The sequence below is a fragment of the Oncorhynchus clarkii genome, chromosome 13 (genome assembly GCF_045791955.1).
Source record: "Oncorhynchus clarkii lewisi isolate Uvic-CL-2024 chromosome 13, UVic_Ocla_1.0, whole genome shotgun sequence".
Lineage (NCBI taxonomy): Eukaryota > Metazoa > Chordata > Actinopteri > Salmoniformes > Salmonidae > Oncorhynchus > Oncorhynchus clarkii.
The window spans coordinates 9,308,282-9,322,804 of record NC_092159.1 but is presented as its reverse complement, the minus strand read 5'-3'; the positions used below and the strand labels follow the sequence as shown (position 1 = coordinate 9,322,804).

Genomic DNA, 14,523 nt, shown 5'->3' with positions numbered 1-14,523 from the left:
GTTATCCATGTTATCTAATGTAGCCTGTTATCCATATATAGTCTAATGTAGCATGTTATCCATATATAGTCTAATATAGCCTGTTATCCATATATAGTCTAGTGTAGCATGTTATCCATATATAGTCTAATGTAGCCTGTTATCCATATATAGTCTAATGTAGCATGTTATCATGTCCAGTCCAAGAAATGTTTTACTTTCACCCCCCAGTTTCGTGCTATCCAATAGGTAGTTACAGTCTTGTCTCATCACTGCAACGCCCGTATGGACTTGGGAGAGTTGAAGGTCAAGAGCCACGCGTCCTCCGAAACTTAACCCAACCAAGCCACACTGCCCGCTGAACCTGGAAGTCAGCCACACTGATGTGTCAGAGGAAACACTGTGCACCTGGCGACTGTGTCACACCCGAAACGCCACAGGAGTTTCTACAGCGCAATGAAACAAGGACGTCCCTGCCAACCAAACCCTCCCCTAAACTGGTAGACGCTGGGCCAATTACCCGCCGCCCGCTGGGTCTCCCGGTGGCGGCCGGCTGCGACAGACCCTGGACTCGAACCAGGATCTCTAGTGGCACAGCTAGTAACTGTGATGCAGTGCCTTAGACCACTGCACCACTCAGGAGGCCCAGATCAAGTTGATGTGTTTCATGATGATTTACTTTGTATTGCTGTCAGACATTATTACACATGTTATATTAAATAATACCATATTGTTCAGTGTCATGATATTGCTTGTTTTATTATTTAAAAAAATCATATTTAGATTAATTAAAGATGTTTTACATTTCTAGCTTTTACAGTGTGGTTCAGTGTCAATACAGTATAAACATCATATCAGCATCATGTAGTAAATAATAAAACAAATTGACAATAAAGACATTAATTAATTATTAATACATTGATTCATGACTATTTCCAATTTGATGTTATTTCTGCCTATTGGACACATGATGGCGCCATTGAACCACGTAGCCAATGAGTGGCAAGGCTGTAGGCTCGTCAGACCTGCTACATTACTGTAAGGAGATAAACTGTCATTGATCAACACCCAGCACTGTTCAACACACACACACACACACACACACACACACACACACACACACACACACACACACGGTGTTCACTGAGTTGTCTCATTTCAGGTGGAGAGTTCAGAACCTGTGAAGAAGAAGAGTCTCACTAACAGAATCTTATCTGACTCTCTCTCGATCTCTCTCCCCCCATACTCTCGATCTCTCTCCCCCCATACTCTCAATCTCTCTCCCCCCATACTCTCGATCTCTCTCCCCCTCACTACTCCTTAGTGAATCTCATAAAAATAACATGTTTTAAATATTTAAAAAGTTATCCTTTTAAGAAAAAACTATGTCATCAACTACATTTTTTTAAACATACTATTTAGCAATGAAGGTCTATAGTAGCCTCAACAGCACTCTGTAGGGTAGCACCATGGTGTAGCTGGAGGACAGCTAGCATCCGTGCCCTCGTACATTGATTTCCATACAAAACCTAGGAGGCTCATGGTTCCTACCCCTTCCGTAGACTTACACAGTAATTATGACAACTTCTGAACGATGTCCTCCAACCTATCAGAGATCTTGTTGCATGAAGTGACATGTTGTCCACCCAATCAAAGGATCAGAGAATCAATCTAGTTCTTAAGGCATAAGCTACAGCTAGATAGCACAGCAGTGGATAACAATGTGGTGAGTAGTTGACTCAGAGAGAGAGAAAGACAATAGTTGACTCAGAGAGAGAGAAAGACAGTAGTTGACTCAGAGAGAGAGAAAGACAATAGTTGACTCAGAGAGAGAGAAAGACAGTAGTTGACTCAGAGAGAAAGACAACAGTTTTGAACAAACACAGTACTTTTCTAAATTATTATTATTATTATTATTATTATTATTAGCTAGATGTCTATTACTGACAGTACACAGTAACTTTACCTCATGATTTTAGCTGGTTTACTAATGCTTTAGTTCTATTAGCTATGTTGACTATGACATCACTTTAGCTAATATGGTGGCAACGATATAGGGTGTGTGTAGGGGTTTGGCTTGGAAAGTTTTTTTTGCCTGGTCACATAGAGCTGATGCGTTGTACATTGCTACTATAACAACCTCCACTCTTCTGCGAAGGCTTTCCACTAGATGTTGGAACATTTCTGTGGGGACTTGTTTCCATTCAGCCACAAGAGCATTAGTGAGGTTGGCACTGATGTTGGGCGATTAGGCCTGGCTTGCAATCGGCGTTCCAATTCATCCCAAAGGTTTTTGATGGGGTTGAGGTCTGGGCTCTGTGTAGGCCATTCAAGATCTTCCACAATGATCTTGACAAACCATTTCTATATGGACCTTGCTTTGTACACTGGGGCGTTGTCATGCTGAAACAGGAAAGTGGCTTCCCCAAACTGTTGCCACAAAGTTGGAAGCACAGAATTGTATAGAAAGTCATTGTATGCTGCAGCGTTAATATCTCTCTTCACTGGAACTAAGGGATCTAGCCCAAACCATGAAAAAGAGACCCGCAAAACCCAGATTCATCCATCTGACTGCCAGATGGATGCTTGGCATTGCACATGGTGATCTGATGCTTGTGTGCGTCTGCTTGGCAATGGAATCACATTTCATGAAGCTCCCGACAAACAGTTATTGTGCTGATATTGCTTCCAGCATCAGTTCAAAAGTCGGTAGTGAGTGTTGCAGCCGAGGACACAATTGTTTTTACAAGCTAGGCACTTCAGCACTCGGCTGTCCCGTCTTGTGAGCTGGTGTGGCCTACCACTTTGCAGCTGAGCCGTTAGACAGCTCCTAGACATTACCACTTTATAATAACAGCACCTACAGTTGACCAGGGCAGCCCTAACATGGCAGAAATTTGACAAATTGAAAGATGGCATCCTATGAAGGTGCCACGTTGAAAGTCACTGAGCTCTTCACTAAGACAATTCTACTGCCAATGTTTGTTCATGGAGATTGCTCGATTTTATACATCTGTCAGCAACGGGTGTGTTATGGCCTAATCCACTAATTTGAAGGGGTGTTCACATACTTTGAATATATAGTATCCTGAGCGTTGTTACATCTCCTAGATAGAGGACAGTCACTTCAAAACCTTAGTTCTTATTAGACATTTCATCACTGTCTTTGCCATTTATGGTAGAGTTACTCAATGTGTTTATATGGGCTATAACAGTAAAGGACTAATTCAATATTTTATCAAATCATTTTTAAGCATTTCATTTTTTACCTAAAGGGATACTATAATTCAAAATCAAATAGCTAAATGATCCATGGTACGACCACCTTAAAACAATTCCATTTGTCAGCTAGTAGCCCCCCCCCCCCCCCCCCCCGCCCCCAGCAAACGGCTTAGACTTTTAGAGGTTCAGAATCCCAGTGTCAGAGGGAGCAATGTCCAGCACCTAGACACACAAATCAAATTGTATTAGTCACCAAATACAACAAATACCTTACTGTAAAATGGTTCATGACAAGCCCTTAACTAACAATACAGTTGTTTTTATGTTAAGAAAATAATACTTTTTTTTATAATAAAAATGCTACAAAAAAAATACACAATAAGATAACAATAACAAAGCACCAATAACCAATTACATGAAACATTATTCATTGTAATTTAAAATAAAAACATGCATCACTCAGACACAAATACAGTAGGACACACAGACTTAGTTACATGGATGTCAGGGTTCACTTTGAGTCCATTGTTCTGAAGATCAGTGAGCTGAAGACATCTCTTTCACACAAGAACACAGTGGATATTCAGAGCAGGTTTCCTTGGCTTTGGCATAATGATAGCTCACTGTTGTCTGTTGTTTCTAGCTAGCTAATGTAGATAGCTAAATAGTTAGCTCACAAGCTAACTATGGGCTATTGCTGTAATTCAGTGGCAGCGAATCGTATTGTTCACAATCCAGTCCATTCAGAGTAGCTGTGTGATGCACAAAAATGCTTGTTTATTTCTGAATAACAGCAGCTAAATGTAGCTAACAAGCTAGTTGAGTTCGCAAGTTCACTCAATTCAAACGGCAGTTCAACATAAGTCCCAATAACAGTATTTTTACTTGCGTACCTGGTTTATTATATATATATATATATATATATATATATATACATATATTTACATTTTCAAATGTTATTTTACCTTCTATTTTGTATATTTTCATCGGACTAGTAGGGACATGTGAAGCCTGGAAGCTGCAGTAATGTTGAGATGTCAGTAGGGAGAGCTCTAGTCTAGAACACTGGTACCAAAGATACTCCCCTTTCATCTGTTCTGGAACCTTCAGTACCAGCTGATGAGGAGTGATGGGAATGGGTCACATTTTGTCTCTTGTAAAACATGTAGGTCCACTCCTCATATAAAGAAATGTAACTACAGTATTCTGACTTTAGACCATTTTCTATTTAGATACAGTAACATCTCTTATGTGACATGTTGTTCCTGCATGTTAATGACCTGACTAGGCTTCTTTAAAATGTGTCAACCACAGAACTCACACTTAGGCTCAGCCTGCTTCTACTAATACTTGCAGTAGACTACTTCTTGTTTCCACGCATTGACAGTAAGTTGACTGACAGTACAAGACCTCTCCCCTTCACTTCACTCTGTAAGTACATTTGACGATATCTTGGAATATAGTTTTAGTTTTGATGTTTTTAGCCAAACATCACATGACTTCCTGTATCTTTGTACTTGTTGGTTTATTTTAAACTGTGTTTTGGTTGTTACATCAGGGCCTGTATTCATAAAGTGTCTCAGATGGTCCATATAATTATGATCTAAAAGGCTAAACTGATACACTTTGTGAATACTGACCCTGGACTGTGGTTTCATGTGTTTAGTTTAGTTCAGTTCATTCATTTACATGTTTAAAACATGATCAGTAGAGTTTACCAGTAATACCCAGATCTCCATTCAATAGGGTCAAGTTCACTGTCATAAAACAGGGTCAATTATAACTGTGTGTGTGTGTGTGTGCGTGAGTGTGCGTGTGTGTGCGTGTGTGTGCGCGTTTGTGCGCGTGTGCGTGTGTGTGGGTGTGTGTGTGTGTGTGTGTGTGTGCGTGTGTGTGTGTGTGCGTGTGTGTGTGTGCGTGTGTGTGTGTGTGGACATTTTAAATATACTTGTGGGGAACAGAATGGTTTATTGTTAAGTTTAGGGTTAGGAGCCACGGTTAAGGTTTGGTTTTGGGGTTAGGGTTAAGGTTAAGGTTTTGTTTTGGGGTTAGGGTTAGCGTTAGGGTTAAGGATTGGTTTTGGGGTTTTGGGGTTAGGGTTAGCGTTTCCACCTGGCTACTCCTACCCCGGTCAACAACACTACACCCCCCACAGCAACTCGCCCAAGCCTTCCCCATTTCTCCTTTTCCCAAATCGATTCAGCTGATGTTCTGAAAGAGCTGCAAAATCTGGACCCCTACAAATCAGCCGGGCTAGACAATCTGGACCCTTTCTTTCTAAAATTATCTGCCGAAATTGTTGCCACCCCTATTACTAGCCTGTTCAACCTCTCTTTCGTGTCGTCTGAGATTCCCAAAGATTGGAAAGCAGCTGCGGTCATCCCCCTCTTCAAAGGGGGGGACACTCTTGACCCAAACTTCTACAGACCTATATCTATCCTACCATGCCTTTCTAAGGTCTTCGAAAGCCAAGTCAACAAACAGATTACCGACCATTTCGAATCTCACCATATCTTCTCTGCTATGCAATCTGGTTTCAGAGCTGGTCATTGGTGCACCTCAGCCACGCTCAAGGTCCTAAACGATATCTTAATCGCCATCGATAAGAAACATTACTGTGCAGCCGTATTCATTGATCTGGCCAAGGCTTTCGACTCTGTCAATCACCACATCCTCATCGGCAGACTCGACAGCCTTGGTTTCTCAAATGATTGCCTCGCCTGGTTCACCAACGACTTCTCTGATAGAGTTCAGTGTGTCAAATCGGAGGGTCTGCTGTCCGGACCTCTGGCAGTCTCTATGGGGGTGCCACAGGGTTCAATTCTTGGACCGACTCTCTTCTCTGTATACATCAATGAGGTCGCTCTTGCTGCTGGTGAGTCTCTGATCCACCTCTACGCAGACGACACCATTCTGTATACTTCTGGCCCTTCTTTGGACACTGTGTTAACAACCCTCCAGTAAAGCTTCAATGCCATACAACTCTCCTTCCGTGGCCTCCAATTGCTCTTAAATACAAGTAAAACTAAATGCATGCTCTTCAACCGATCAATACCTGCACATGTCCGCCTGTCCAACATCACTACTCTGGATGGCTCTGACTTAAAATACGTGGACAACAACAAATACTTAGGTGTCTGGTTAGACTGTAAACTCTCCTTCCAGACCCATATCAAACATCTCCAATCCAAAGTTAAATCTAGAATTGGCTTCCTATTTCGCAACAAAGCATCCTTCACTCATGCTGTCAAACATACCCTTGTAAAACTGACCATCCTACCAATCCTTGACTTTGGCGATGTCATTTACAAAATAGCCTCCAATACCCTACTCAACAAATTGGATGCAGTCTATCACAGTGCAATCCGTTTTGTCACCAAAGCCCCATATACTACCCACCATTGCGACCTGTACGCTCTCGTTGGCTGGCCCTCGCTTCATACTCGTCGCCAAACCCACTGACTCCATGTCATCTACAAGACCCTGCTAGGTAAAGTCCCCCCTTATCTCAGCTCGCTGGTCACCATAGCATCTCCCACCTGTAGCACACGCTCCAGCAGGTATATCTCTCTAGTCACCCCCAAAACCAATTCTTTCTTTGGCCGCCTCTCCTTCCAGTTCTCTGCTGCCAATGACTGGAACGAACTACAAAAATCTCTGAAACTGGAAATACTTATCTCCCTCACTAGCTTTAAGCACCAACTGTCAGAGCAGCTCACAGATTACTGCACCTGTACATAGCCCACCTATAATTTAGCCCAAACAACTACCTCTTTCCCTACTATATTTAATTTATTTATTTATTTTGCTCCTTTGCACCCCATTATTTTTATTTCTACTTTGCACATTCTTCCATTGCAAATCTACCATTCCAGTGTTTTACTTGCTATATTGTATCTACTTTGCCACCATGGCCTTTTTGCCTTTACCTCCCTCATCTCACCTCATTTGCTCACATCGTATATAGACTTGTTTATACTGTACTATTGACTGTATGTTTGTACTCCATGTGTAACTCTGTGTCGTTGTATGTGTCGAACTGCTTTGCTTTATATTGGCCAGGTCGCAATTGTAAATGAGAACTTGTTCTCAACTTGCCTACCTGGTTAAATGAAGGTGAAATATATATATTTTTTAAAAGGGTTAAGGTTAGGGTTAAGGATTGGTTTTGGGGTTAGGGTTAGGGTTAAGGATTGGTTTTGGGGTTAGCGTTAAAGTTAAGGTAAGGGAAAATAGGATTTTGAATGGGAATGAAATCTGTGTCCCCACAAGGTTAGTTGTACAATACTGTGTTAGTGCGTGTGCTTGTGTGTATATGTGTGTGTGTGTGTGTGTGTGAGTCACTTGCTGTTTAGCCTCACAGCTTGGGGATAGCAGCTATCATTCAACCTGGTGGTCAGTCTTTAGGCTGCTGTACAGCTTGACGGACCGTAGAGGATTGAACATTTATCCTCCTATATTTGGGGTTCTGAGAATAAAACAGCATCAGAATAATCAATGTAGAAATATGTGTTTACAGTTCTACAGATCTGTTCAATAAGTGATTGTTGTTGTTGTTGTTTATAATGTTGATGACTACTGTATATATTAGGAATTTATTTTTGCACCATGTCAGTTTAAGTAGACAAACGTAGACATAGTGCAATAGACTTACAGACAGACAGTATTCACATAGACAACCATTTAGCACAATACAACACAACACAATATGAGCCTGGTTCATTTTCAGTAATGAGGCCCTGTACCCCATTTACAGTTTCTACTTCAATGTATCAGGTGGAGTTATTCACCAGCTATAGAGTGAGTTGTTGTTTATGTTTCTAAGACTGCAGGGTGGGAGATGCAACAATGGCCTTGAGAACAGCAGGAAGTGTGTTGGTGGTCTTTCTCTGGTCTGTAGCAGGTATGGTGTCATTCATAACTTATATGGTTGTCAATCTACAGACATGTGTATTACATTTGCTTGTGTTCTGTTAGGCATCTCCACTTCACTTTAGTTATGTTTCAAACCTCACTGAGTGATGATTATCTGTGGTTTCTAATATGGCAACAAAGTGTGGACAAACCCTACCTTCAGTGTGAGCCATAATACCTTGTCCTAATTCTGATACCATTGTGTTGTGTGACTGTGTTTCAGTTGTACTGGGTCAGGATGGCTGGAGTGTTACATACACCACTCAGAGTATCTGTACCTTGAAGGGGTCATCAGTGGATCTGTTCTGCTCTTACACATATCCCAGTGGTACAGTCAAAACAACCCTCTGGTTCACTGAATGGGGGACTGGTGTAGAACCTGAAGATCTAGGTCAGGACCCAGAGTATGCAGGTCGTCTGGAGTATCATGGAGATAAGAAGAAAGACTGTACCCTGAGAATCACAGACCTGAGAGAGAGAGACTCAGCTACATACAGGTTCAGATTACTAACAGATCAGGAAGGAGGGAAATATTCTGGAAGTCCTGGAGTCACTCTGTCTGTCACAGGTACAGTAACATTCAATATAGTTAAACTGTTGAATTCCATTTAGTTCAGGAAAATTATCTTGGTTTGTATTTATATCTGTATAACATAGGATTTCTTCCATCTTTGTATTAGAGTGATAAGTCAGTGATAAAGGGATTTACAGTGATATTGTTTTTTCTCCAGGTCTTCAGTTGAAGGTGACTGGTGGACATCAGGATAAGACACTGACCTGTATCACCACCTGTATTCTGACTGACAACCCCACCTACATCTGGTACAAGAACGGACAACATCTAGATGAGAGCACCTCCCCCCAGTACAAATACTCAGTCTCCAGTAACTATGAAGACAGCTACTCCTGTGCTGTAAAAGGCCATGAGGATCTCCACTCTCCTGCAGTGTGTGAGTGTGAATCTAATATGGAATCTAATACAGCAAGTATACAGAATGATTGTACTACGTCCTTTTGGTCTCACTGTATAATTTGATGGGGCTTTTATGAAAATAACTGAACATACTGTATAATGTACTTATGTGATTCCATTATGTTTTAGGTGTCCAGGGTCAGGACTGCAACACAGTGACTTACACCAAGAGGACAATCTGTGTCTTGAAGGGGTCAACAGTGGACATATCCTGTACTAATTTCAGTCTTTATAATATCACATCATCACTCTGGTTTAGTCCTAAACAGAGATCTAGGTGGAGGGATGAGTTGATGCCTGAGGACCTAACCACAGACCCAGGGTATGGAGGTCGTGTGGAGTATGTTGGAGAGAAGGAGAGAGGTCAATCCACCCTGAGAATCACAGATCTGAGAGAGGAGGACTCTGCTGAGTACAAGTTCATATTCAACACACAGACATCAAGATGGGGACACAGCTTCCTTGGAACAACTCTGACTGTCACAGGTAACACTGGATCATGTTTATACATACATTTCTATTAGATGTTTAATTAATTATACATGTTTTTATCCATAATACACTATTGGTTTAATGATGTTATTGTCATTTACTCTGTATTCAGACCTGCAGGTGAAGGTGACTCCTGCCACAGGGGCAGGGAAGAGGACACTGACCTGTAGCACCACCTGTACTCTGACTGACAACCCCACCTACATCTGGTACATGAACGGACAACATCTAGATGAGAGCACATCCCCCCCAGTACAAAGACCCAGTCTCCAGTAACTATGAAGACAGTTACTCCTGTGCTGTAAAAGGCCATGAGGATCTCCTCTCTCCTGCAGTGTGTGAGTGTGAATCTAATATGTAATCTAATACAGCAAGTATACAGAATGATTGTACTACGTCCTGTTGGTCTCACTGTATAATTTGATGGGGCTTTTATGAAAATAACTGAAAATACTGTATAATGTACTTATGTGATTCCATTATGTTTTAGGTGTCCAGGGTCAGGACTGCAACACAGTGACTTACACCAAGAGGACAATCTGTGTCTTGAAGGGGTCATCAGTGGACATATCCTGTACTTATGGCAGTGGTTATGATACTGTCACATCATCACTCTGGTTTAGTCCTAAACAGAGTATCAGCTGGAGGGATGAGTTGATCCCTGAGGACCTAACCACAGACCCAGGGTATGCAGGTCGTGTGGTGTATGTTGGAGAGAAGGAGAGAGGTCACTCCACCCTGAGAATCACAGATCTGAGAGAGGAGGACTCTGCTGAGTACAAGTTCATATTCAACACACAAACCTCAGGATGGGGGTACAGTTTCCCTGGAACAACTCTGACTGTCACAGGTAACACTGGATCATGTTTATACATACATTTCTATTAGATGTTTAATTATACATGTTTTTATCCATAATACACTATTGGTTTAATGATGTTATTGTCATTTACTCTGTATTCAGACCTGCAGGTGAAGGTGACTCCTGCCACAGGGGCATGGAAGAGGACACTGACCTGTAGCACCACCTGTACTCTGACTGACAACCCCACCTACATCTGGTACAAGAACGGACACAAAGTGAAGGAGGACACCTCCAGCCTGTACTCAGACTCCTTTAGTGATGCAGACAGTTACTCCTGTGCTGTAAAAGGCCATGAGGATCTCCACTCTCCTGCAGTGTGTAAGTGTGGACTTTTACATACAACATTTGTTTCAGGTTGTCAGACGATCATTATTGAATTTTCTGTGAATGTGACGTCCACTTCTGCTTTAGTTCCGTATGCTTTGCCACACAGTGTTGAATGGGCTTCAAGATATATAATCACATTCATGAAAATGCAGTCAATGGATGAATTTACTTCTACCAGATACCTTTCAATATGTTGTTGTGCCTGTACACCATTGCACTACTTTCTTTGAGCACTGAAGACCCATGAAAAAAAAAATACAAAAGTTAAAAAACTACAAAGCTGAATGATAGTCACTTCTTGGTTACTTTTACAGCATATGATTTAAACATTGTTGTTTTGTTTTCTTCATTGATACTTGGAGGTGAGGTGCCCTGATTGGTGTCACTCGTTAGTCAGAATGTGTTACAACTGTGGGGTTTTATTTTGTTTGCCTCTTCTTGGGTAAATGTTGTGGCCTCTCATGTCTTTTTGTTCCAGTTGTTGTTGATAGTCCATTTTCAATGGACTCCCCCATGAGTGTCTTTCAGAACCCACTGGTCTCATTTTTTGTCTTTGTCAGTGACTCTTTTATTACTTCCCATTTCTGTTTTGTTTAAATTTGAGGTTTTCTTGCTGGGGAACATAACAGCATAAGTGTATACAGTAGATATTGTAATTAAGAATTTTATAAAGGTGTTATATTGTCTTGTATTTTAGGTCAGAAGTGTTGGAGTGTGACTTACACCCATCAGAAGATCTGTGCCTTGAAGGGGTCAACAGTGGACATATCCTGCTCTTACACATATCCCAGTTATCATGAGATCAAACAAGCTTTCTGGTTTACTAAATGGTCTGGTATGGAGGCTGAAGATCTGAGCTCAGTGCCAGGGTATGAGGGTCATATAGAGTACCTTTGGGATAAGGAGAGTGACTGTACCCTGAGAATCACAGACCTGAGATTGAGTGACTCTGCTGGGTTCAGGTTCAGATTCATAACATCTGGAGGAAAGTTTTCTGGCTCACCTGTCTCCCTGACTGTCACAGGTAATCTGTCACACATCTCACATCTATGACACATGTCTAGATAGCTGTAATGTGAGTGTTGTTTTGTATGTATGCTAATGAGAATGTTGTGTTTTAATCTGTTTTATTGATTCTATGGAACCAAGGACTTCCTGGAAAACAGTGGAAATTATTTGTTGACTGTCCTGTCTAAATATATCAAATGAATGACCGTAATTACCTTATTTAAGGGCAGTCATGCAGACACTGCAGTGTTATGTAACAGGGAAAAAAACAAATATAATATTTCACATAATAGGACATATATAAGAGGAGAATAATGATTTGGTTCCTTTTACTCTAGATGTTGTGTTGGAGATGGATCCTACATCTGTGTCAGAGGGGGAGAGAGTCACACTGAGATGTAGAACCAACTGTACACTGGACCCCATCACAGCCTACAGTTGGTATAAGAATGGACAGCCTATACCAAACAGCAACACCTACTCTCCTGTCTATATCATATTCTCAGTCAGCAGTGAGGATGCAGGCAGATACTCCTGTTCTGTAGAAGGCCATGAGGATCTCCCCTCTGCTGAAGAGACTCTCACTGTCACATGTAAGTACATTTGGGATTTTAATGTCCAGTTTGATTTACTGACAATGTTGATACTTGAATATAGAATAGATTGTTTTACACATAAATATATCTATCAATACATATTTTAGTGTGTAACATCCTGTCACTCCCTGACCATAGAGAGTCCTCGGTTCTCTATGTTGTTTAGGTCAGAGCGTGACTAAGGGGGGTGTTCTAGTCATTTATTTTCTATGTGGCTGGTTTGTGTGGCTCCCAATTAGAGGCAGCTGGTAATTGTTGCCTCTAATTGGGGATCATTTTTAGGAAGCCCTTTCTCCCATCTGCTTTGTGGGATATTGTTTTTGAGTGAGTTCATGTTGCACCTCAGTACTGTCGGGCGTTGTTAGTTTCTTGGTTTATTTTAAATTTCACTAAAAATAAAGATGTAGAACTCCAATCATGCTGTGCCTTGGTCCGTCTCTCCACACGATCGTGACTCATCCATTTCCCTGAATGTGCATTACCACAATGTCATCATTATTTTTAGTGATTCTGTATCACATTTTCTTTTGCTCTGAATTAATAATTTATAAATTATTTCAACTAAACACAAATGTTGCTATAAATAAATACAATGTATTTTACACCAGATGGTCCAAGGAACACCTCAGTGTCAGTCAGTCCCTCTGGTGAAATAGTGGAGGGCAGTTCAGTGACTCTGACCTGCAGCAGTGATGCCAACCCTCCTGTGGACAAATACACCTGGTACAAGAAGAACGTAACCTCACCAAAAGCATCAGGACAGAGTTACAGCATCACTAACATCAGCTCTGAGGACAGAGGAGAATATTACTGTGAGGCCCAGAATGGAAGAGGATCTATGAACTCTACAGCTCTGATGATCATTGTAGCAGGTAAAGTTACATCTTCAATACTTCAATACAAAATGATGTTCAATAAGAAATGATGTTTCAAGGTGATCTTCTTCTAGTTTGCCTCATTACACTTTGGTTTATAACCATACATAGGCTTCTATATACAAGTATTACATTAATGTCCTGTATTGCTGTATATTCATTTTCACTTCATAATAACATGTTCTCATATGATCTGTATTATATTACAGGGAAACAAACATCAGTTATGACTGCAGCTGTAGGAATCATAGTGGTTGTTCTGATTCTCATCCTCTGTTTCTCTGGATTCATGTGCTTCAGGTGAGTGAAAATTGTCACGATCGTCGTAGTAAGGAGACCAAAGCGCAACGTGCTGTGAATGCATACTTTAATGAAAGGACGAAAAAACACGAAGTACACTAAACAAAACAAACAAACTAACAAGACGACCGTGACCCCTATAGAAACACTGTGCTAACATGAAACATCACATAGACAATAACCCACAAACCACAATACAACACAGGCTACCTAAATATGGTTCCCAATCAGAGACAACGACAAACACCTGCCTCTGACTGAGAACCATATCAGGCCAAAACACATAGAAATAGACCAACTAGACATACAACATAGAATGCCCACTCCTATCACACCCTGACCAAACAAAACATAGAAACAAACAGCGCAAATCATGGTCAGAGTGTGACAGAAAATAGATATTTGTATTATTCTTTCACCTTAGCACACTGATTTGTTGTTAACTCATTAAGGTATAGGCCCAATGCCCTTAACCACTAGGCCACCTGGCGCGGCAGGTAACTTAGTGGTTAGAGTGTTGAACTTGTAACCAAGATTGAATCTTTGAGATGAAAATATAAAAATCTGTCGTTCTTCCTCTGAACAAGGCAGTTAACCCACTGTTCCTAGGCCGTCATTGTAAATAAGAGTTTGTTCTTAACTGACTTGCCTAGTTAAATAAAGGTAAAAAAAGACCTGTTAAAATGTATTTGTAATATAGCAACTTACTTACTTACAGAGCAGAACTCACTCTGTCCATCTTTACAGGAGATCCACAGGAGGAAGTGAAGCCACAGCAGACACACAGGTAATTATATTAGTTGCAACAGGGTTTCAGCTGTGTCGTGCTGGGCAAAAAACTAAATGTTCACCCAGGGGGTTACAACTCCATTTTCATTCATTTACGGTGACATGACAGTCTCTTTCATACTATTTTCATTGTTACCCCTCTCTCTCTGTCTCTGTCTCTGTCTCTGTCTCTGTCTCTCTCTC

The 14,523-nt window shown here is 41.1% G+C and overlaps 1 pseudogene; it reads left to right on the top strand.

Moving 5' to 3' along the window:
* Window positions 1-362: 362 nt before the first annotated feature.
* LOC139424223 (sialoadhesin-like) lies at window positions 363-13,559 on the top strand (annotated as a pseudogene).
* The last annotated feature ends 964 nt before the right edge of the window (window positions 13,560-14,523 follow it).